The sequence below is a fragment of the Engystomops pustulosus genome, chromosome 7, assembly GCF_040894005.1.
Source record: "Engystomops pustulosus chromosome 7, aEngPut4.maternal, whole genome shotgun sequence".
Classification (NCBI taxonomy): Eukaryota; Metazoa; Chordata; class Amphibia; order Anura; family Leptodactylidae; genus Engystomops; species Engystomops pustulosus.
In genome coordinates this window covers 97,201,776-97,211,752 of record NC_092417.1, presented here as the reverse complement: position 1 = coordinate 97,211,752, position 9,977 = coordinate 97,201,776, and positions in this window count along the sequence as shown.

Here is a 9,977-nt window from a genome sequence, read left to right as displayed (position 1 = left end):
AGAATAGATTACAGATGTTCGGCACATCTGCTTACTTGTCGGGAGATACGCGCGGAACGGCGCGAACAAAATAGCATGTGAAGAACAATATATATGTGTGAAGAACACATTGCAGATGTATTTAAACATCTGCAATGTGTTCTTCACACACATATATATTGTTCTTCACATGCTATTTTGTTCGCGCCGTTCCGCGCGTATCTCCCGACAAGTAAGCAGATGTGCCGAACATCTGTAATCTATTCTGCACTGTGTTCTGCACTGTGTTTTTATCTTAAATGATCCTGTGTTCACTGTGTTCACTGTGTTCACTGTTTTTATTCTATTCTTCACTGTTCTTTACATCTGCTAACTTGTCGGGAGATAATATACGCGCGGAACAGTGAAGAATAGATCGCAGATGTTTGCAAATTATCAGAAGACATTATTTTTCAATTAAATAACACATTTTATTCCTGAACCATGGTCCCTTTGAAAAATGCTCGGGTCTCCCATTGACTTCAATGGGGCTCGTTACTCGAAACGAGCACTCGAGCATCTGGAAATGTTCGGCTCGAGTAACGAGCACCCGAGCATTTTAGTGCTCGCTCATCTCTAGTTAAGACCAGTACCTTCCTGCTGAAAAAGACTGGAGATTTTAAAGCTGCTTTATTTGAAAAGGACGCAAGAAGAGTCAGAACAAAGTGTCCCTTACAAGGGCAGTCATTTCTTGTTTTACATCAGCACTTCACTGCTGCAGCCTTGTGTACTTGTGGCAGGGGAAAATGGAGTTACTGGTGATGGAGGTGCTTGGCAATGTTTTAATAAAACGGGACGACTCGATTCAAATTGATTTTCAGAGATTGGAAAATTGTTTGACTGGCAACTACATCACAATACGTTTTGGTTGTTAGCTGCTTTCAAGGTTGCGTTGACAGACTTTTATTCTCTAAACATAAGGGATAAGGGATAATAGAAGAAATCAGTGCAGAGAACAAACCATTTCTAATGGTTCGCTCATATAGGAAAATGCAGTGATTCATAATGTGCTGATGTCACCGCTGCATGATGAGTGTAGAGGATGAGCTCAGCTTGCAGTACACGACATGACACCACAATCTGCTGGTATGTAACAAGTCATTTCAGGTTATTTTAAAGATCTTAAAAACAGCCACTTAGAAATACATTACCAGAGACTTCTACACAAATGGACTGACACTGCTGAGGTCAAACAATACATGATGCTTGTTTACATTGTAATAGACAGTAGACTCAGTTCTGACACCTTTCTATCATAGTCAGCATGAACAATTAGTGCCTCAGTTGTTTTGGGAGATCCATGCCCAATACGCATCAATGAGCCTTGATCCTGTTGCCACTTCTTTGGGCCACTCTCGGTATCTATTAAACAATGCATATCAAGATACCCTGCCGCTTGTAGCCATTCTAGTTTTCCAATTGTTGACTAAATCCTAACACTCATTTTTCTGGCATACAAGCCTTTAAAGGATCCCAATTCCTTAGTAAAGACAAGCAGAAAAATGGACAGCAAACATGCACTTGGGTAGGTCACTACAGTGCGCTGGTTCAAACCACCCCAAGGCAAAAAAGTGGGGTACCCAAATTAAAAAAAATGGGTATGTTTAAAACTTACATGTTTATTTGATATGCATTAAAACGATAGACAACCAGAGCAATAGAATTCAATTGTTACCTCTGTTCTAGAAATCGGCAATGGACCAGTCATATCCAACTTGCCAGCGAGACAAAACAAAACCAAACACATCTTATCATGTATCTGGAAAACGGATGTCTTACCATTCCTGAAGGTCTAGTCTCCAAATGATGGGTAGTCAGGGATTTCAACAGGGTATTATATGCTCATTTCACAGGGTCCATCCTTCTAGTTGCAAGCCCAATAGACATCTCTGGAATTGAATCCCACCCAAACAAGGGCAGTACCACGTACTGATCCCTAAATTCACCCCGCATCCCCCTGCCCTGACGCATTTCTTTCTTTTATAGGATTCTTCAGAGGGTCATATATACCAAGATGCAGCACAAACATACAGTATATTCAGGAGGATCTAGAATACAAAGATCATCATGGGGTGTAGTGAGGATGGACTGCACTGACAGCTCATTTTTCAGGCCATCCCTGTCTGGGTCACCCAATGCTAACCAGATAGTGTTATCGCTATCCATAGCTGATCCTGGAATGCCAGACTATTAACTTGGGTTCCCACACCTCCTAATCCCCAGACTCACCCTGACACTTGGACGCCAGTCGCGTGATGGAGCACCCTGATGACCCTAAAAGCAACTGATCCACGCGTCAGACATAAACTGATTGCAACTTTTCGTTCAGTGTTTATATGATGTGTGCATAGCACTTCCCAAATGTCGGAGCACCCCGATGACACAAGCAGGACACAATGGTGCGTGATTTTTTTTTTAACATACCCATTTTATTAATTTAGGTTCTTTTGGGGTTAGCGTAATCCCATTTCATGTAAGGTTGGGACAGTGGAGTGTCTTGAGAAATACACAAATCGAAAAAATAAAAATATCCTATAAATATAAAAAAAAATACTGAAAAATTACATTAGGTCTTTTTGAATTTTGGTGACAGATGGTGCTGTAATGCCCAAAAGTTTGAATTTTGAATTGAAAAAAGGGGATATTTCAATAAATATATACATAAGATCCAAAATTTGAAAATAGATGTATGCAGTATTTTTCTGAAAACTATCCAATGTTTCCAAATTCAAGCACTTATAGGGAAGCTGTCATCAGAAACCAGCAAGGAATCTGACACAGCGCGGCACTGTGTCTTGATTCACACATAGAAGCATTGTGCTCTCAGGCGGCCTGCAGAATATTGGCACCTGCCGCTGGATGATGCAAACGATATACCACTGTCTCCTCTTGTCCTCTTATAAAAATTATTAAGAGGACATGACATTGTATTACAGGAGGACTGTTCAAACTAAGGGGACCTCCTCCTGCATACTGTCCCAGGCTTACAGTATATAGCCACGGTGACATTGATTAAGTGTGGTTTGCATTACCACAATGGAACCTCATGGAGTATGTAGACGCACACGAGTCTTGGTTATTTTAATATAAGAACAAATAAAAGTTATATTTTAAAGTGATACACAACTTTTCCCTCTTCCCCAAAAACCCCCGTTCATATATACTTTGGTGCACATCGTGGGTGTTTGCTCTGTATAGTGTGAACACGCTTCTACCCATTCTCGTCATCAGAAATTGGCCTAATAAACCACTAGCAGTGCCGGTATGTTATCAGTGGTCCCCGAACTTTTTACATAAAGAGCTGTTTACTCTCCCTCTCAGACCGTTGGAGGGCCAGACTAAAGTTTAAAAATAAATAGCGGTACATGTGACCGCATCCGTAATACACTGGGCCCCCCTCAATTACTTATTTAATATACTGCAACCCCGTGTGAACTATATTATATATTGGCCCAATTAATTAATTGGGTCAATTAATTATTAAATATACAGGGACCCCTCTCCATTAATTATTGAATATGCTTCCCCCCATTAATTACTAGATGGCCCATCACCATTAATTATTTTATTTGCTGCCCCTCCACCATTAATTATTTCCTATGCTGCCCCCATAATTAATAATTTAATATATCAGGGCCCCCCGGCCGCCACAATCTTTTTACTACCGTTTAAAAACAAACAAAAAAATCCCTGTACTCATATCTTCTGGCCACATTGCTCCACCTGCAATAATAATGCTCTTGCGACGGTTTCCGGCCGCATCAAGCTCTATACAGTGACGGGCAGGAGCTTCCTGTCTGGACAGAGGCCCCTGCCCGACTGCTGAAGGCCGCGGGCGCCTGGTGCTCCAAGCAACTAGGGCCGGATAGAAACGGGCTGTAGTTTGGGGACCCCTGTTCTAGATGATTTTTCTTTCATGGCCTAAGGTGTTGGCATCTTGTAGAAAATCAACTTTGAATTGAGATGTAAATAAGTTTTATAAAGTCAAGGAGGCGAAAAGTTTAACACTTAAGGCAACCTTTCCATGCCTTAGAACACCCCTTTACTGTAATTGATGGTCCTGTGTCCAGAGCAGGGCCGGCTCCAGGTTTTAGTGGGCCCCTGGGCGACAGAGCCCTAGTGGGCCCCTTCATGGGCCGCCCTCCAGTAGTCACACTGCCCCCCTCCTCCTCCTCCCCCTGTATACACACTGCCACCCCCTCCCCCTGTATAGACTGCCCCCACCTTCCCCTGTATACACACTGCCCCCCTCCTCCTCCCCCTGTATGCACACTGCCCCCTCCCCCTGTATGCACACTGCCCCCTCCTCCTCCCGCTGTATACACACAGCCACCACCTCCCCCTGTATGCACACTGCCCCCTCCTCCTCCCCCTGTATGCACACTGCCCCCTCCTCCTCCCCCTGTATACACACAGCCACCTCCCCCTGTATGCACACTGCCCCCTCCTCCTCCCCCTGTATGCACACTGCCCCCTCCTCCTCCCCCTGTATACACACAGCCACCACCTCCCCCTGTATGCAAACTGCCCCCTCCTCCTCCCCCTGTATGCACACTGCCCCCTCCTCCTCCCCCTGTATACACACAGCCACCACCTCCCCCTGTATGCACACTGCCCCCTCCTCCTCCCCCTGTATACACACTGACCCCCTCCCCCACCTGTATACACACCTGTTAGCCGGGTGCTGGCGCCGGGCCTGGTCCAGAGACATTGATCAGATCTTCTGAAGTCCAGCGCACAATGTCAATCACATAGGAGGAAGTGGTCTGAGGCAGCAAGAGCTTCAGTGTTAAACTCTCCACCTCCATCTACCTCTAAATTACAGTACATCTCACATCAAAGTTGATTTTTTGGATGATGCCACCAAGCTGGGCCATAAGAAACATGATCTAAAAGCTGTTCTACAGCTTGACGGCTTATGGGGATGTATTAAAAAATGTTTAATAAAACTTAACATATCATAACAAATTTTTACTTTGTTATTCATGACATGTGAAACTATAACTTGATAATATAGTTTTATGAATTAAATTTTTTTTGCCAATAATGGACTGCAAATAAGCTCCTTCATCGAACCAACCTACAGAATAATTGTATCTGTTTTTTAAGATTGTATGGTGACCTGTGTAAACAATTTAATTCAACAGCGAAATAGCTGGGTTTTTTTTGCTCCCCTCCTCAGGAAAGAGTAATACATTTTCATCATTATGCTATTTTTTCCCCTAAAAATTTACCTATTGGAAAATAAAACTCTGAAAACAAGCATATTCACAGACAATCAGGTTGAGAAATGTGCTTTACTCCATCCCATCTGAAGCTTGACATTGTGCACGAGAACACAAGGCTAACAGCAGCTCAGCTATGGAAACCCATGCCATAATGTTCCCAGAATGATTTGTGCCCATATTCTGATGCTATGGCAACGTGACACAATACGTTACACAATATTACATGATTCCTCTATTAACTTACCTCATCTAGCCAAATTTCTCACTTCTACGTTTCAATATTATAACGTACTGTTGATTGTGGAAGATCCTAGGAGTGATACAATTTCAGGTACTGACTATTAAAACTTTTTGAGTAATGTAGAACAGTGATTTTCAACCTGTGTGCCGCGGGGAAAGATCCCCGAACTATGGTGCCCCCAGGGCCGGCGCCAGCACCCGGCAAACCCGGGCAAGTGCTGCTGGGAGGGCCCACTCGTGGCCAGATCTCATTTCCCTGCAGCCGGGTGCTGGCACCACAAAGCGGTGCTCCGCTTGCCGAAAGACGCTGCGTGGTGTAACCCCCATCCCCAGCAGCCTGGCGCTAGCACCGTAAAGTGGTGCACGGTATGCTGTAGGATGCTGTGTGTGAAGCGCTGTGCGTCTGCCGGCAGGAGGAGGAAGCTCCGGATCTGAGTAGAAGACTTAGGTGAGTACTATTCTATTATTTTAAATGTCACATTTACTAGTCCATGGGGATGAGAAGGAGCTGTATATAATGAATGGGGGGGGGGGGGGGGCTGAGGAGTGGGCCACATATAATGAACAGGGGGAGGTGTTTGAGGAGGTGGCCACATATAGTGAGGGGGGGGGGTGTGTGGAGCGGGCCACATATAATGAATGGGGGGGGGGGACTATGAGGAGGGGACTGTATATAATGAATGGGGGGCATGAGGAGGGGGCTGTATATAATGAATGATGGATGAAGAGAGGACTGTATATAATGAATGGGGGGTGCATGCAGGGGGCTGCATGTAATGTTCGGGAGAAAAGGAGGGGGCTGCATATAATGGGCGATGAGGGGGATGCATATAATCCATGTGGGGCTGCATATAAATTAAACTATGGGTGGTGAGAGGGGCCTGGGCTGTATATAATTAATTCATGGGGGGCTGCATATAATTAATTTATGAGGGTGAAGAGGCTGTATAAAATGAATCCATGCCGCTACGCCAGTTTACTGCAAAGGGCACACTGAGGCTTTTTCGCCCAATGGCCCACTGAAACCTGGAGCCGGCCCTGGGTGCCCCTGTGTAGCTGTGCCACCGCGCCGGGGCTTTTTATTAGCAAAGGGAGGCCGCTAGGGTCTTTTGATTAGTAAAGGGAGGCCGCTAGGGGCTTTTTATTAGTAAAGGGAGGCCGCTAGGGGCTTTTTATTAGTAAAGGGAGGCAGCTAGGGGCATTTTATTAGTAAAGAGAGGCCCTAGGGGCATTTTATTAGTAAAGAGAGGCCCTAGGGCAGTGATGGCGAACCTTTTAGAGACCAAGTGCCCAAACTACAACCAAAACCCACTTATTTACCCTGGTGTGCCAACGTGCCATTTTAAGCAGTAACTTATTGCTACCTGTTCTTCCACATCTTTCAATTGTATCGGCCACTTGAGGCCACCAATACAGTTGAAACAAGGTGGGCAAATTCAGACTATCATTGTAGATTCTCTCCAGGGTCTCTCTGCACTTCTTTCAACACCTTCTCACATTTCTAGCAGTTCCAAACAGTCAATGAAGTGTCGCTGTAAAATAGTGCTGTGCCACATCTCATAAGTTGCCTAGGACTGCAGGAAGATTTAATGGATTTGTTCCTGTTTGGTAAACTCTCTCCTAGGCTGATGGCCTGAGTGCCCACAGAAAGGGCTCCGAGTGCCACCTCTGGCACCAGTGCCATAGGTTCGCCATCACTGCCCTAGGGGCTTTTTATTAGTAAAGGGAGGCAGCTAGGGCCTTTTTATTAGTAAAGGGAGGCCGCTAGGGGCTTTTTATTAGTAAAGGGAGGCCGCTAGGGGCTTTTTATTAGTAAAGGGAGGCAGCTAGGGGCATTTTATTAGTAAAGGGAGGCCCTAGGGGCTTTTTATTAGTAAAGGGAGGCCGCTAGGGGCATTTTATTAGTAAAGAGAGGCCCTAGGGGCTTTTTATTAGTAAAGGGAGGCCGCTAGGGGCTTTTTATTAGTAAAGGGAGGCCGCTAGGGGCTTTTTATTAGTAAAGGGAGGCCGCTGGGGGCTTTTTATTAGTAAAGGGAGGCCGCTAGGGGCTTTTTATTAGTAAAGGGAGGCCGCTAGGGGCATTTTATTAGTAAAGAGAGGCCCTAGGGGCTTTTTATTAGTAAAGGGAGGCCGCTAGGGGCTTTTTATTAGTAAAGGGAGGCAGCTAGGGGCATTTTATTAGTAAAGGGAGGCCGCTAGGGGCTTTTTATTAGTAAAGGGAGGCAGCTAGGGGCATTTTATTAGTAAAGAGAGGCCCTAGGGGCTTTTTATTAGTAAAGGGAGGCCGCTAGGGGCTTTTTATTAGTAAAGGGAGGCCGCTAGGGGCTTTTTATTAGTAAAGGGAGGCCGCTAGGGGCTTTTTATTAGTAAAGGGAGGCAGCTAGGGGCATTTTATTAGTAAAGAGAGGCCCTAGGGGCTTTTTATTAGTAAAGGGAGGCCGGTAGGGGCTTTTTATTAGTAAAGGGAGGCCGCTAGGGGCTTTTTATTAGTAAAGAGAGGCCCTAGGGGCTTTTTATTAGTAAAGGGAGGCCGCTAGGGGCATTTTATTAGTAAAGAGAGGCCCTAGGGGCTTTTTATTAGTAAAGGGAGGCCGCTAGGGGCTTTTTATTAGTAAAGGGAGGCCGCTAGGGGCTTTTTATTAGTAAAGAGAGGCCCTAGGGGCTTTTTATTAGTAAAGGGAGGCCGCTAGGGGCTTTTTATTAGTAAAGGGAGGCCGCTAGGGGCATTTTATTAGTAAAGAGAGGCCCTAGGGGCTTTTTATTAGTAAAGGGAGGCCGCTAGGGGCTTTTTATTAGTAAAGGGAGGCAGCTAGGGGCATTTTATTAGTAAAGGGAGGCCGCTAGGGGCTTTTTATTAGTAAAGGGAGGCCGCTAGGGGCTTTTTATTAGCAAAGGGAGGCCGCTAGGGGCTTTTTATTAGTAAAGGGAGGCCGCTAGGGGCATTTTATTAGTAAAGAGAGGCCCTAGGGGCTTTTTATTAGTAAAGGGAGGCCGCTAGGGGCTTTTTATTAGTAAAGGGAGGCCGCTAGGGGCATTTTATTAGTAAAGAGAGGCCCTAGGGGCTTTTTTATTAGTAAAGGGAGGCCGCTAGGGGCTTTTTATTAGTAAAGAGAGGCCCTAGGGGCTTTTTATTAGTAAAGGGAGGCAGCTAGGGGCTTTTTATCAGGAAAGGGAGGCCGCTAGGGGCTTTTTATTAGTAAAGGTAGGCAGCTAGGGGCTTTTTATCAGGAAAGGGAGGCAGCTAGGGGCTTTTTATCAGGAAAGGGAGGCCGCTAGGGGCTTTTTATCAGGAAAGGGAGGTCGCTAGGGGCTTTTTTATTAGTAAAGGGAGGCAGCTAGGAAAGGAAGGGAGGATATCCCTTTTGTGTTCATCAAAACAGAGCCAGGTTTCACACTGAGTGATTAAAATAAATTAGGAATCTATATTATTAACTATATGTATAATATGACTGTTTTAGTGTCATTTTGTGCTATTTTGGTTGGTGGTGTGCCCCAGGATTTTCTAAGTAGAAAAAGTGTGCCGCGGCTCAAAAAAGGTTGAAAATCACTGATGTAGAATGATACATTTTTTCAGAAATGTTTGCTTCATGGCAAGATGCTGGATTTACACATGGATTACACCCATGGCACTGGGACTGTATAAAACCCCGGAATACAATGATGAATAGAAGTCCATATAGTCTGGGATTTAAAAAAAAAAAAGAAAAAGATATATATGGCATAAAGGGGGAGGTGTGGTGCACTGTAAAAACCATAAGCCACTTATTTTCACCTCTATTCATCCGCATTCACAGCTGCATGCCTGCTACAGCAATAGATTCAGGTCAGGATTGGACTTCTGGCCTCTGTATGTAAACAGAGTCTTTGCAGTGACGTACCACGCTGCTGGTCCAATACTTTAAGATTGAAGCTGCAGCACAGAGGGGCTCTGGTATGACCCCATAGAGCCCTTCTGGCTTGTTAGCATAATTTTAAAAGTGGATTTTAGAAGGAAAGAGGCCATGGGTAACATATATAAAAAGATTACCACTGTCACAGTGCCTGGATCTATGAGCAAGTGTCCCTGGATTATCATGCTTGATTTTGATGGTAGTTTTGCTGTAAGTGTCAAAGCACACAATGTTGTTCACCAAGGAGTTTTTTTTGTTCATTTCATTATCGTTTGGTAAATAAGTATATATATATATATATATATATATATATATATATATAGTAAAAAGGAAAATGTAGCAGCACTCAAAAAATAAATGAAAAGTATTACTCAGGTGCACGCTCCCAGAACCGGGATCACAGTTCATCCAACGTATAAATAAGAAAAAATGGCAGCACTCCGAGATTCCAATGTGGTCAAAAATGTACTATTTTATTCCAGCATGTGCCATGCAACGTTTCAGCTCCCAAAGCCTGGAGCCTTTTTCAAGCAAAGGTGTATACAACAGTGATACAATTTATACAAAGCATTAAAGGAAGTGACATCATTCATCTTAGAGA